This window comes from Miscanthus floridulus, unplaced genomic scaffold, assembly GCF_019320115.1.
Source record: "Miscanthus floridulus cultivar M001 unplaced genomic scaffold, ASM1932011v1 fs_323_1_2, whole genome shotgun sequence".
Taxonomy (NCBI): Eukaryota; Viridiplantae; Streptophyta; class Magnoliopsida; order Poales; family Poaceae; genus Miscanthus; species Miscanthus floridulus.
Window position 1 is genome coordinate 43882 of NW_027096580.1, and position 16119 is coordinate 60000.

A 16119-nucleotide genomic window follows, 5' to 3' on the forward strand; every position below is an offset into this window, starting at 1 on the left:
GGCCACACGGGCACAACACGGGATTCACAAGCCTAATCCCAAGTATGCTCATGTGGCCACTGCGTCCACACCCTCGTCACCGCCACCAACAGTTCGTGCCGCCCTCCATGACCCCGCCTGGATGGCGGCGATGCAAGAAGAATTCGACGCCCTGAAGCGCAATGGCACGTGGACGCTCGTGCTGCGACCGCCCCGGGCCAATGTGGGTTCACTGGAACGCCGGAAAGCCAGGTGGGTCGTGCGCGGGTTCTCTCAACGACCTGGCATTGACTTTCATTAGACATTCTCGCCGGTGGTGAAACCGGCGACAATCCGCACAGTCCTTCATCTGGCTGCGACACGCCGGTGGCCGGTGCATCAACTCGACGTGAAGAACGCGTTCCTCCACGGCGACCTTGCTGAGCGCGTGTACTGTCACCAGCATGCAGGATTTGTTGATGCTAATCATCCCGACCATGTCTGTCTGCTCATCAAGTCACTATATGGCCTTAAGCAGGCGCTACGCGCGTGGTTTCAGCGTCTCGGCGGCCACCTCCGTGGCATGGGCTTCATCGCCTCTGGCTCCGACAGCTCCCTGTTCATCTATGCACATGGCGGTCACCTGGTGTATCTTCTCATGTACGTCGACGACATCATTCTAACGGCCTCATCAACAGAACTGCTCCGTCGCGTCGTCGAACAGCTCCGTCAGGCCTTCGCGATCAAGGACCTTGGCTCCCTGAAATTCTTTCTTGGCGTCCAGGTGCGATGAGATGATGCTGGTTTCCACCTCAATCAGGCGCAGTACACCGAGGACATCCTGGAACATGCTGGCATGGCGAATTGCAAACTAGCATCAACTCTTGTCGAAGCTATGCCAAAGCTGTCAGCAACAGAAGGTGAACCTGCGTCTGACGGCACGTTCTATCGCAACATCACTGGGGCGCTTCAGTACTTGACGCTCACGCACCCGGACATCGCCTATGGCGTCAATCAGGCGTGCTTGCACATGCATGCTCCTCGCGACGTACACTGGAATCTCGTCAAACGGATCCTCCAATACCTTCGTGGCACCATCACCCACGGCATCACCATCTCGGCTTCTCCATCGACCACGCTGAAAGCGTATTCTGACGCGGACTGGGCTGGCTACCCGGATACACGGCGATCGACCTCCGGCTACTATGTCTTCCTTGGCGATTCGCTGGTCTCGTGGTCGTCCAAACGGCAAACCACGGTCTCGCGGTCTAGCGCTGAAGCTGAGTACCGGGCCGTGGCCAACGTCGTTGCTGAATGTTGCTGGCTCCAGAACCTGCTGCGTGAACTCCATGTCGTTGTCAACTCAGCCACGGTCATCTACTGCGACAATGTATCTGCGGTTTACTTGTCTGAAAACCCGGTGCATCATCGGAGGACTAAGCACGTCGAGCTTGACATCCATTTTGTTCGAGAGAAGGTAGCCCTCGACCAATTCAAGGTACTGCAAGTCCCAACTCGGTACCAGTTTGCTGATATCATGACGAAAGGGCTACCGACGCCATTGTTCAGTGAATTCAGGGACAGTTTGTGCATCAGATCATCCGAAGCTTCAACTGAGGGGGGGGTGTCAGCAACCGATTCCACAGGCGTCAGTTAGATAGCAGAAGACCAGCTCGTAATCTGTTGTAAGCCTAACAGCACGTAGTCTAGCTGATCTAGTTCTGTAGGAGAGTTAGTTAGCAGCCCTTGGCTAACGATGATCGGCTTCATGTATATGTACCCGATGCTGTTCAGTGAATATACTTGAGCGTTTATCTAACTTACAGTTGCATCGGACTAGGGCGAGCCGCGGCTACTGCTCCCGACGACGAAGACGGAGGAGCATGCGCAGGCAGAACGAGGCGCAGGTGGCCAAGGGAGCTCCGTCCGGTCCCGCGGCCCCACATCGAGGAAGAAGACGGAGCTGCTGGTTCGTAAGGATGGCCAGGAGCATGCAGGCGGCTGACGCGGCGGGCCGGCTAAGCGCGCTGCGCCGGCTCCTCGCCGTGCTCCAGCCGCGCGGTCGTGCTCGCCCTGCTCCAGTCGTGCTCGCCCTGCTCCAGTCGTGCTCACCCTGCTCTACTGTGCTCGCCGTGATGCCGTCATGCTCGCCCTGCTCTGCTGTGCTCGCTGTGATGCCGTCGTGCTCGCCCTGCTCAGCTGTGCTCGTCGTGGTGCCGTCGTGCTCGCCCTGCTCTGCCGTGTCCACCATGGTGCCACCATGCTCGTTCTGCTCGCCCTGCTCTGTCGTGTCCACCGTTGTGCTCGCTGCACACCACTTGTTCGAGAAAATGCCTAAAAGAGGGTAACCTTACCGATTTGTAGAAGAGGTAACCGTATCTAAACAAACTAGACAACTAAACACACTCTAGTGCTAGCCAGACTTAAACAACACAGTCAACCAAACAATCAGAAGTTGACTTGATGAAAACAGACTAAGACTGTCTAGACTAAGATTCTAACCAGGCTAAATTAGCCAGCAAACCAAACACACCCTTGTAAGCGTTCGACACTTGCGCTGAACTGCAGTCGTCGCTGGCCCGTGGGATCTGAACCTCGATCTAGACCCACCTAGCAAAGACACCATCAAACTAGGCAAGCCACAAAACCCACCTGTTGATGAGAAAATCATAGTCCGTTCGATCTATCCCCCATTTCTGCTGTCACCGACCACCAACCAAGGAGGCATGCCACCGCCGCCAAGGAATTTTACATATTTACCATTATTAAGATCGTCACTCATCCGTTTCTCATCCTTACGATGGCTCTAACAGATTTAGCATCTTTAAAAATTGTGCGTCTTCGTTTTGCCATATTTGCTCGTCTGGCATGCCACGGCGACATGACACAGTCAGGAGTGCCCTGCAAAAAGACTTGGCTGCCCCTGCCCATTTGCTCGCCCGCTCAAAGACAGGAAAACTGGTCGGCCTAGGCTCTCGCTCACCCATTCTGTTTCCCCCAGGCCTAGAACTGTCATGTTGTCTGTGTTTGAATGAATCATATGGCAATAAAAAAATAAGAACATTCTGGCCATGCTAATTAAGAGAGGCAAATTGTGGCCATCTAAAATAAGAGAGGCACATTGTGTCCATGCAAAGTAATAGAGGCACATTACATAGTATCACATATGACAACCAAATAAGATAGGCACATCAGCTATGGAAAAATTAAGATCACTACATAAAGTACTTGTTCCTGACAACCAAATAGGGGCACATTGTAGCCATACATATAGAGTTTTTGGCCTTTGCCTATTACACACGGCAGCATGCTGATAGTTATGCCCATTTGATTACAATAGAAGGCCATACAAAATAAAAGTTCTGGCCAATTACACATATTATCAAGAGTTCAAGCTCTTAGCAAAATAAAAGCAATGTTTCGGTTCATCTTAAGTTCCCAGTTCATCCTTAGTTCTTCCTCACTTTCTTTGCCAGCTTCTTCTTCCTAGGAGTCATTTTCTTGACAAGCTCAATTTGTAGTTCATCTTCTGAGAATAGGTTCCTGTTCAAAACAATAAAAGTCATGGTACAGCAAGGGACATGAACTCCTAGCTGTAGACTCAATAGCATACCTCCTAGCTTTTGTAGTTTCTGGGACATCAACTTCTAAAGCTAAGGCTTCCAGGACATCTTTCTGTGCATGAGTTGCAGATAACTCATTTCTTGTAGCCTCAATTTCTTCCCTAGCTGCTGCTTCTGCTGCTTGTCTTGCTGCCGCAGCCTTGAGTTCAGCTTCTTCAACATCCCTCCTTGCTTTTGCTGCAGGTTCCCTTGCTAGTGCTCTTCTGGTTCTTGGAGTGACTGCTTCATCACCAGCAACACCTTTGTTTGCTTTCTTCCTCCCAACCTGAACATTACTCTTCTTGGTTCTTTTCCTGCAACAATAACAAAACAAGTTAGTAATTACAACAGCTAGTAAACAAATTAAATACATGAGTTAAGAAATCACCTTTTCTTGGTTCCAGTGAGGGAACATTTCCAACTACCACCCCTATGACCATACTCATTGCAGTTAGGGCACTTGACTTGCCTAGTAGCTTTTCCACCTGCCTCCCTTGCTAATTTAATCCTATTCTTCCTCAGCCTACCTGCTTCTCTCTTTTTCTGTGCTGGAGGGTACAGCTTGAAGCCCTTGTCCACCTTAGGCCACTGATTCCTATCAGTTATGTTAGGAACTATGCCTGCATATGCTGCCTGAAACTTTTGCACTGAGTAGTAGTGGTGTACAAATGCTCCCATGTCAGGTTGCCTCATGCTGGTAATCACAACCAAGGCATGTGGACATGGTTTACTTGTTATCTGCCACTGTGTAAGGAAAATGGACCCTTAGCCCATTTACTTTGGATTTTGGTGTTTGATGATCAACACAACCAAATTAGACTAATGAATTTGCAAGTGTTTGTTTTATAGTGCAATAGGGTGCAAGACGTGACTTGGACGAAGGTGACGTGATGATCCGATAATCAACACCATAAGCAAGACCTTAGGAGCACAAGAAAAGACACAAGATATCAAACAAAGTCTAAGCACGAAGATAGGAACCAAGCTGGATGCAAGATCGCGAAGAAACGAGCTCATAGAAGGCACAGGACGCTGCACAGGACGCTCCGATGCACAGGACGCTGCACCGGACGCTGCATAGGACGCTGCACAGGATGCTCCGATCAACCAACAGCAGAGTCAATAGCAGCGACCGGACGCTGCACAGGACGCTGCACCGGACGCTTCGATGCACAGGACGCTGCACCAGACGCTGAGTGCCAGAGTCCGGTCAACATCAGTAAGGTTCCAGAGAGCCGTTTTCATGACCGGACGCGTCTGGTCAGTACTGACAGGACGCTGGTCAGAGTCCGGTCAGTAGCAGAAAAGCGGGATTTCGTCCCCAACGGCTATTTTCTCAGTGGGGCTTATAAATAGACCCCCCAACCGGCCATTTGAGGTGTGTGGAGCTGAGAAAACATACCAAGGGTGTTGATACACCATTTTAGTGATATCCACTTGCATAGTGCCTAGTGTTTTATTAGGTGATTAGCATAAGTGCTTTGCGAAGTGCTTAGGTTGATTAGACCCCCGCTTATGCGCTTGCTCTAGGTGTTTGCCTAGTGTTTAGTGAGGTTTATACACCTCTTGCCACCCCGTGCTTGTGAGCACAAGTGTTGTACATCGGAGGGGCTTGAAGTCTTGCGAGATCACATCAACCGCGTTTGTGGTGTGGCCGCCACCGTGTACTGGAGGGAACAAAGCCCGCGACGTTTCGGCCGGAAGCTTGATAGTGAAGACGGCGGGGAGCATCCAGGAGAGGCTTGCCGAGAGGCACATCAGAGACCCACTTGCGCGTGGGGAAGGCCCGAGGCTATCCACGGAGTTACCCGACCGGGAGCTTGGCCCTTGTGAGGGATTCCTTGCGAGGGGCTCCAACGAGGACTAGGGGGAAGCTTACGCGCTTCTCGATGCCTCGGTAAAAATACCGGAGTCATCAACGGGAGTTTGCATATCTCTACCTTGCTCTTTAGCTTCCGCATTTACATTGATTCCTTTATTAAGTTTGCGGTAGAGATAGCAATACACTAGCAAAACCTTAGTTGCACATCTAGATAGTTTATCTTTTGCATAGGTTTTTGCTAAGGTAAGAAAAAGAGGCCATAGTTGGAGTTAGGGTTGTAAGTTGCCTAATTCACCCCCCTCTTAGGCGTCACAATTCACCCCCCTCTTAGGCTTCATGGTCCCTTCAATTGGTATCAGAGCCGGTTGGCTCATATTTGGACCTTTGGCTTAACCGCCGTTGAGCCGACGCTATTGTAGAGTGGTTGTGATGGATACCGCTAGGCCTCCTCAATTTGATGGCACTAACTTCCTTTACTATAAGGCTAGAATGGCTTGCCACCTTGAGGCGGTTGATTTAGGTGTATGGAGAGTCACTCGTGACGGGATGAAACCTATTAAGAATCTCGAAAAGCCCACAAAGAGTGACGTAAAAGAGATGCATTTTAATGCTAGAGCTAAGAATTGCTTGTTTGAATCATTTAGCATGGATGTGTTTAACCAAGTGTTCACCTTAAATACGGCACATGAAATTTGGTTAAAACTCCAAGAGCTCCATGACGGCACAAGTAATGTCCGTGAGCAAAAACATTGTCTAGCTAAGCAAAACTATGATTCCTTTGCTATGAATGATGATGAGCTTGTTCGTGATATGTATTCTTGATTGAATCTAATTATCAATGAGCTCCATTCAATAGGATTATTAAAGCTAGATGATGCGGACATCGTGAGGAAGATCATCTCCATTCTACCACAAAAGAAATATGCAAGCATCATCACCATTCTTCACAACATGGAGAACTTGAGCACCATGACCCCGAGCATTGTTATTGGCAAGCTAGTGGCATTTGAAATATCACGTAAGATGGGTCAAGGAGAAGCATCTTCATTAAGCAAAGGCAAAGCTCTCGCTTGTAGCAAGAAGAAAAAGATGAAGGGCAAGAAAGTTGAGTCAAGCTCAAGCTCAAGCTCCTCAAGTGAAGAAGAAGAAGAAGATGAGGATGATGATGATGATGAACAAGAATCAAGTGATGATGATAAATCTTCCTCCTCCACCTCCGACCTTGATGAAGAATCAATCAAACTTATCAAAAAGGTGGAGAAGATGATCGTAAGGCTCAATGTCAAGGGTGTGCCCATCCAAATTCAAGACCTCATTTTCACTAATCAAAGAAACGAGCAAAGAAAGAGGGGATGCTATGGATGCGGCGAGTTGGGGCACTTTGTGGAAGTTTGTCCAAACAAGCCCACCCCCAAGGCAAAGAAGAAGGCGTGCAAGAACAAAGCCCTCACATCAATAAGGTCATAGGATGATTCTTCAAGTGAAGAAGATCATCACAAGAGGCAAGGGCGCAAGCACTCATCATCAAGCTCTTCTCGTGTGTGCCTTATGGCATGAGGTAATGAAAGCTCATCCTCTAGTGAGAGCGATAGTGATGATGATTTGCCTTCTTATAATATAATTGTGCAACAAAATCTTAAATATGCTAAAGTTTGCACTAGTCAACAAAAGAAGCTCAAAAATTTAAAAAAAGAGCTAGGTAGTTCACAAGAAGCATACAAAAATTTGCTTGAACAATATGAAAACTTTGCAAATCTCAATGTTGAACTATCTACTAAAATTGAGCAACTTAAGGCTAGTGCAACAACAAATGCATGCACAATCAATGATGAGCAACTTTTAAAGAAAAATGAAAAATTAAAAGAAAAGTTAGCTAGCTCACAAGAAGCATATAATAGTTTGCTTGCTAAAATGGAAACCATGTGCAAACATTGTGATGAACTAACTAATAAAGTTGCTAATCTTGAAGCCGTTAGCACAAACCCCACCAAGGCATCTAAAAAGAAAAGTTCTATCTTTAACATGTCTAAAAAAGATGCCTCTACTTCTTGTAATGATTTATGTTTAGACTCACCTTTGTATAACCAAGTTTGTGTTGAGAAAGTTATTGTAGATACATGCACACAAGAGGTTGCAAAGGAGAATGAGCAACTCAAGCAAGAAGTAGCTCGCCTCACCAAGGACTTGACTCAAGTAAAAGGCAAGGCGAAGCAAACCCAACTTCATCAAGATAACACCGTCAAGGGAGTGAAGAAGCTTGATGAAGGACAAATCGTGGTTTGTTACGTGTGCCACAAGGAAGGTCACAAGTCCTATGAGTGCAAGGTGAAGAATGGGGGAGGAGCAAAGAAGGAGAAAAAGCAAACAAGCAAGCTCTCCAACACCTACACCAACAAGGTGGACAAGAAGGCCTCCACACCTTATCTCTTGAAGAAGAAGAAAAATGACAAGGTGGTGGCCATCAAGGTGAACAAGCAAGCCAACAATGGGGTCAAACACTTTTAGGTGCCAAAGGAAATCATTTCCAACATGAAGAGCACCAAGAAGGTTTGGATTCCGAAAGGGAAATAAGAAGTCTGTCGGAAATCGGGGAATTTGGAGACTTGGCAAAGTTTGGGTGCATTTCATGGGGTGCATCATGATGGACAAAGTCATTGCCAAGTAGGTTAGTGAATACTATGGACCCAAATTCCCCTTCCCATGTTAGGTAACTAGATGTCATTACTTTCAATTAGTGTTCATTTCAATTGGTTTTGTTTCTCAATAGATATACTCTTAAAGCATCTAGTTATCTTTCATACCTAATGTTTGCATTTACATGTTTAAATATTTTGTCATGCATTCAATAGGTATATCATATGGTAGGCTTGCTCGGTTTCATTATCAACCCTTGGAGCAAACCTACATGGTTTAAAATTATTTAGGAGCACGGCACATAGCTTGTTTTACAATTAATTATCTAATATGTGCCAAAGTCCAAATTGTAGATAATCTCTCCCAAATATTATCTTTCAAGTGGTATTTTGATACTTAAATCAATGTGCACAAATTTGACAAGTATTCAACACTTGTGTGCATAAATTTAGGGGGAGCTTTATCTACAACTTGGATGCTTTAAGACTAACACTTGTTCAAATGGTATCAATTTTTTCAAACCTATCACTGTGTAGTAGTCTCATTGTAAGGAAATTGGAGTCCTCGGAGTTAAGCATCATTCTTCAATTGGCATCATCATGTTGATTTTATTTCATATTTATATGCTTTCTCCATGCATTATATAGATTAAACTCTCTTGTACAATAAATTGCTAATTATGCATATGCTTTGCTTTCTACCATATGTATGCATATATTTAGGGGGAGCTTAGTCTATATAATGTGAGAGCCAAATTTTGTGATCCATTTCACTCTATACACAAAGGATCACGAAATTTGACCCTCCCTTGTGCTACTAATGTCTTCCTTTTCGGTGTTTGATGCTAAAGGGGGAGAATTTGAAGGACCAAAGACAAGCATTTAGTTACAAGAAGTAATGGTCCGAGAAAGGGAGGGAAGTAAATTATGGGTTAGTCTAAGTAATGGAAGATTTTTTTAGAAAGCTAGGCTTTAATCCATAATATCACATGGGGACATTTGCAAGGGCAAGACAAGCTTTTAAGTAAAGTTTCAATTAGTATCTATCAATTAGAATCATATAACCTTGCCCTTTGTATTGCATCCTAGCAAGTAGGTAGTTTTTAATTTCTAAATTCTTATTATTTGCTTGCTTTGGTCGTGTTGGCATCAATCACCAAAAAGGGGGAGATTGTAAGGAAAATGGACCCTTGGCCCATTTACTTTGGATTTTGGTGTTTGATGATCAACACAACCAAATTAGACTAATGAATTTGCAAGTGTTTGTTTTATAGTGCAATAGGGTGCAAGACGTGACTTGGACGAAGGCGACGTGATGATCCGATAATCAACACCATAAGCAAGACCTTAGGAGCACAAGAAAAGACACAAGATATCAAACAAAGTCTAAGCACGAAGATAGGAACCAAGCCGGATGCAAGATCGTGAAGAAACGAGCTCACAGAAGGCACAGGACGCTGCACAGGATGCTCCGATGCACAGGACGCTGCACCGGACGCTGCACAGGACGCTGCACAGGACGCTCCGATCAAGCAACAGCAGAGTCAACAGCAGCGACCGGACGCTGCACAGGACGCTGCACCAGACGCTCCGATGCACAGGACGCTGCACCGGACGCTGCACAGGACGCTAAGTGCCAGAGTCCAGTCAACATCAGTAAGGTTCCAGAGAGTCGTTTTCGTGACCGGACGCGTCCGGTCAGTACTGACAGGACGCTGGTCAGAGTCCGGTCAGTAGCAGAAAAGCGGGATTTCATCCCCAACGGCTATTTTCTCAGTGGGGCTTATAAATAGACCCCCCAACCGGCCATTTGAGATGTGTGGAGTTGAGAAAACATACCAAGGGTGTTGATACACCATTTTAGTGATCTCCACTTGCATAGTGCTTATAGTTTTATTAGGTGATTAGCATAAGTGCTTTGCGAAGTGCTTAGGTTGATTAGACCACCGCTTATGCGCTTGCTCTAGGTGTTTGCCTAGTATTTAGTGAGGTTTATACACCTCTTGCCACCTCGTGCTTGTGAGCACAAGTGTTGTACATCGGAGGGGCTTGAAGTCTTGCGAGATCACACCAACCGCGTTTGTGGTGTGGCTGCCACTGTGTACTGAAGGGAACAAGGCCCGCGGCGTTTCGACCGAAAGCTTGATAGTGAAGACAGTGAGGAGCATCCGGGAGAGGCTTGCCAAGAGGCACATCGGAGACCCACTTGCGCGTGGGGAAGGCCCGAGGCTATCCACGGAGTTACCCGACCGGGAGCTTGGCTCTTGTGAGGGATTCCTTGCGAGGGGCTCCAACGAGGACTAGGGGAAGCTTGCGCGCTTCTCGATACCTCAGTAAAAATACCGAAGTCATCGACAGGAGTTTGCATATCTCTACCTTGCTCTTTAGCTTCCGTATTTACATTGATTCCTTTATTAAGTTTGCGGTAGAGATAGCAATATACTAGCAAAACCTTAGTTGCACATCTAGATAGTTTATCTTTTGTATAGGTTTTTGCTAAGGTAAGAAAAGGAGGCCATAGTTGGAGTTAGGGTTGTAAGTTAGCTAATTCACCCCCCTCTTAGGCGTTACGGTCCCTTCACACTGTCTACATGTGCATATTTTTTGAGATAAATACACAACATGTCTTCGAACTTCTTCATCCTTGTAGACCTCTGTAACCTCAGCTTGATTAGGGTGGCCACTGGAAATGTTCAAGTGTCCTAGACCTCTTGATGCTGCATTAAGTTGATGGATGACATCATGCAATATACCAGGAGACAGGGCTGTAGAAATCTTTCTCCTTTTGGTAAACAAAACCATGATCTTCTCTCTAATAGCATCAGCCATCATATGCACAGGCAGGTCCTTGTGTTCTTTGATCCAAGCATTCCAAGATTCTGCTAAATTGTTGTTGATGTAGTCACATTTGATGTCATCACATAATTTACTTCTTGCCCACAGAAAGGGATGGTGCTCTATCAGCCATTTCTGCACATCTAGACTGGATGCCAAGACCTTGTCAAAAAAGAACTTGAACTTGTGTGCTGAATAAGCTCTTGCTGTAGGCCACATATTCTTCCCATACACATCACCACTGTAGTACTTCTTCATGTTTTGCATTAGGTGCCTAAAACATTCTCTCATCTCAGCCTGTGGAAACACTATTTTAACTGCTGACTCTAACCCCTTCCATGGGTCCTATGGATTTTCTAAGTTGTTCCATAAACCAGACCCAGTTATCCTTTGTCTCAGAGTCAAAAAAACCAAAGGCCACAGGAAACATCCAGTTGTGGCCATCTAATGCTAATGCTATAAGCATGTGGCCATTCCACATGCCATTCAGAGCTGTGGAGTCTACACTGATATAAGGTCTGTAGCCATTCACAAATCCATTTATACTAGCTTTGAATGCACAGAAAAATCTGCTAAACCTAACTTTACCATCCTCATCAGTGATAGTGTCTATCTCTACCACAGTACCAGGTGATCTCAATTCTATCTCTGCCTTGAATCTATACAACCAATCGAAAGAATCACTCCACTTACCAAATAGCTTGTCTGATGCTCTCTTTGTCCCATTGTACACTGTTTGGTAGGGGATTTCAATGCCATATTTGTACTTCAACTCCTTTTTTACTTCTGTAGCCCCCATTGATGGCTTCTTCTTTAGCAATGGAATTGCTCTCTCTGCCACCCAGCTTATAGATGCCATCTTGTTCACAACCCTTTTTGTAGATGGACATTTATGGACCCCCTTATTGATTTGTATCTGCATTTTACAAACAGAACAAAACATCAGAACAAAACAAGGCAGTAAACACAAAAAAGGAGTAAAATGCAGAAAGTAACAATTATAAAACAAAAAACAACAGGTTCATAAACAATTCAAAATTTATACCCTGACACTGTCATCATGCTGGGTTCTAGCTCTAATAAAGCATGGACAGCCCAGAGCAGCACATTTACCCCTAAACCTTTCTTTGTCTGAATGCTCAGTATCAAGCTCAAACTCCTTCCTTATAGCATGCTGCCTAATAGCTAGCCTAAACTCATCCATGCTGGGATAGCATGTGCCAACACTCATATCTGGATTGTCCCTATCCCATTCATACATTGGCTCTACATCAATTGTGTCATCAACATTGACAGCTGCTTCATTCATATCTGCTTGCATCTCTGCTGTGATAACTGGAATGGGAACCTCTTTTCTGTCGGCTTCTTGTGCCTCTACTTCCTTGAATCCCATTGCCTCATATACCTGTTCCTCATCAACAAGCTGTGTAGCTAAGCCATCATCATCAGGATTCTCTTGTATGGTTAGTGTATTCCAATCAACCGCTACAGGCTATTCAGTAGGGAGTGGGGGTGCTGGTGGGGATCTGCAAGTATCACCACACCCCTCAGCATCATCAGGCACATGACTTGGTCCAACATGAGACCCATTGGTGACACCAGAGACACATCTTGCTGTAGAACTGCCTTTGTCTGTACACCCACATTTGCTCACAACATCTATTGCAATGAAAGCCATCCTCTCATCCCATCTGTCTTTAACCATCTGCTGCAAATGCTCATCCCTCCTAATCTTCCACTCAGACCCAGTATCTTGGTCAAGAACCCACACTGAAAGTGTTTGAGATGGCCCCCATATAATCCTAGTGGCTAAATCCTCATGAAACAAAGCCAGGGTATACTCACTGTTGCTGTCAAACCATAAGTCATGTTGCTGCTCTGCCATCTTGACTAGACCATACTCACCATTAGCAACATATTTAGCGACTTTAACAACTAGTCTAAATGCAGAGCCAGGATCGATCCTGGCATAATCAACCACAATGAACGAAATACAGAGTCAGAGAGTATCCAACCCACTGCACAACTTAAGTTGGTAACACTTACCAAGGCGGGCGGTCACTGCTTGCCATTGTGACCTCGATTGATTGAAGCCACCTACTACATCAGAATCCTACGAAGCAAAAAACAGATGGAGATAAAGTGAGCAACCATTAGTGACGGAGCCAGAACCAAAATATGGGGGGATGAAAAGCAGCAGCCAACTCAGACTTGTTCAGAGCTTATGGCGAGGCAGTGATAGCAGCCATCAGCATATGATTTTTTATTTGTATGTACGTTGATAGATGCTAACTTGCATTTTTTTATAGCTCATGAATGGGGGGAAAATGTAAAAAAAATCAGACACATATCCCTAATGATACATAGTATTTTCTGTAATTTACGTATATTTTTTAGCTAACGTACGGATCAGTAGAAAAATTTGTGAAGTAAATTAAAAAATGAACATGGACGTACACAACCAATCACTAGCTTCTCGTTTCTATGCGGGCAGCGGCCACAAACAGGATTGCGGGCTTGCAGCCGCCGCGTCAAAGGACGCACTCACGTACGCGGTTGAATACGGTCGCCCTAGAAGCCCGCGAACGAGGACGCGGCGCTTGCGGACGCAGGACGGGCTGCCCGCCATGCGTACACCCATGAACCCTAACCCTAAATGCCGTGGAATGTGGGTGCAAAGGGGGTGGCAGGGGCCACGTACCTTTGACCCGTCGTGAGCAGCAGCTGGCGGCCGTGGTTCAGGGACAGCCGGAGGGGAGTAGGCGTGGCGGCGGCGAGCGAGCTAGAGAAGAAGGTGACCGAGAAGAAGCAGGCGGCGACGATGTTCACGGGGGAAGAAGAGAACGCATCGGGCATCGGTGTTGCCCGCACGAGAAAATGGGCGAGCCAGCGACTGGCCCAACCCGTTTTCCCTTCTTCCAAATAGCCAGGGGCAGGCAGGTCATTTTGCTGCGTCCTGCTGACTATGCGCCACCGTGTCATATCGCCGTGGCATGCCAGATAAGCAAATGTGGCAACACGAAGACACACGATTTTTAAAGATGCTAAATATGTAAGAGCCATCGTAAGGATGAGAAACAGATGGTAAATATGCAAAATTCCCCCGCCGCCGCCGGAGCTGATGGAGGAGCTCGTGGAGGAGGTCCTCCTCCGCCTCCCGCCGGAGGACCCCGCGAGCCTCGTCCGCAAGCTCTAGTGCCGCCTCGTCTGCGGCGCTGCGTTCCGCCGCAGGTTCCTCGAGTTCCACCGCAGCGCGCCCCCCCTTGCTCGGCGTGCTCTACCGCAAGGACGTGGTCACAGACACAGACACCTACTCCCTGTGTCGAATGCCGATGGCATACTTCGTCCCCACAACCTCCTTCCTCCCGGCGCGCGCTGCCACCGGCCGCGGGCAATACGGCTGGTGCGCCGTCGATGCCCGCCACGGCCGCGTCCTGCTCTGGTGGAGCGCTCCTTCGAGTTATGGGCGGGCTGATCTCTCTGTCTGGTACCCGAGCCGCCGCTCTACCTGCACGGGTACTATCGTAGGTGGAACGCCGCCGTGACCTGCGCCGCCGCCGCCGCCGACGGTGGCGACTGCGACCACCTCAACTGCCGCCAGGGACCTTTCTTGGTTGTCGTCATTGACATCAAGCCCCACAACATGTACTTGTCCGTCTACTCATCTGAGGCTGCTGCGTGGAGCAACGTAACCGTTTGTGAGCGCCCCACCCCCAATTTCCTCACATCCTGAAGCCTGTGCCCGGCGTCCTCGTGCGGAGCGTGTTCTACTTCTTGGTTCATCTTAACGATGAGATCGTGGAATACGACATGGCCACACGGGAAGTATCTATGGTTCGCCTACCACATGAGTCCATCGTCTGACACGAAGCATTGTGCTCATGACTGATGATGATGGTGGGCTAGGATTTGCTGCCAACGTGAAGGACAAACTACAGCTATGGTCGAGGGTGGCTTGTCCAGATGGAGATGCAGGCTTTGTTCTAACTAGAGTCATTGATCTTCGGAAGGTGCTTCCTTCAGGTGTACTCATCAAGAACTCAATTCAGGTGAATGGTTTCGTGGATGGTGGTGCTAGCCGAGTCCTGTTCATAAGGATGTCCGATGGGCTATACAGCATAGAGATAAATTGAGAACAAGCTCTAGCTCGGTTGGCATGCGTTGCAGGTGTGCACGCTGCCCACCAGCGTTCGAATCTCAGGTTCGGCGCTGGTGTTCTCACCGGGATTTATTCCCATAATAACATTTTAGTGAAGCCTCTCAACGCGTGGTGCCACAAGGAGACTGCGACGTATCCGTCGCCTACAGAGCCTTCATGTTTCTGGTGATCTCTCAAGGATGCGTCTTCATATCTGCGTATAGTTGTAAGTCTGCTTATGTACAAGTGGTGTGAGTGATGTGTTCGTGTGTGTGGTGTAGGTGTATGTCTGTATGCGAATAGATGCTACAGCTGTATCCAGATGAGGGGGTGTCAAAGCATAGAGATAAATTCTAGCAAGGTCACAGGAAGGTAGCCAACTACTGTGGCGGTGACATTCCTTACATAAGCTTCTGCGCTCCAACCTCCAGGGTCCAGGTACAGCAGTACAACTTTGCTTGCTTATGATTTTCCGTACATTTAAAACATGTATTATGTTCCATACACTTGGTGCACAAGTGTTCCATACACTTTTGTATATGTGCTCCTACCTATTCTTTATGAACCATTGTTGAAATTGTAAAGACGGGGTTCCTGACAACTTATCTAAATCTAGGCTCATCAGTTAGGAAGGGATTGATCAGCAGGATGTCATGGAAACCAAAATAATTAATAACCTACACTAGCTTCTGCGCTCCAGAGAATTAATCTCGTCATGCTTATGCATAGCTGATGATCTCAAATGCCTGACAATGCCACTTAATAGCAGCATAGAAACAGGAATGAAAACAGAGTTATTTCTAGTTTATATGGAGGTCTGAATCTGTCGTATGTTTGTAGTTTTGCTTTTGTTTATACCAAAATTTGGAGGGAGAGTCACAGGAACCCAGAAGCTCCCAGGATCGTATCATCAAGGGATCAGTTGCGGGCGGATCCGAAACAGCTGATTCAGATGCAAAATTTAGGAATCGGCTTTCTTCGGACAGCGCCAGCAGATAACGACAGAGGCTACGCTCGACGCCAAGCGAAAACGTGTTGGACTCTACAAAAAGGAAAAGATTATAGTCCAAGTTATCTTAAATTAGGAATGTTTTCATTTTATGCCAAAGATTGTAACAAATCGTGCTCGGG

The 16119-nt window shown here is 46.9% G+C and overlaps 1 pseudogene; it reads right to left on the bottom strand.

Moving 5' to 3' along the window:
* Positions 1-3407: 3407 nt before the first annotated feature.
* On the bottom strand, positions 3408-11294 carry LOC136531310 (uncharacterized; annotated as a pseudogene).
* Between the last annotated feature and the right edge of the window lie 4825 nt (positions 11295-16119).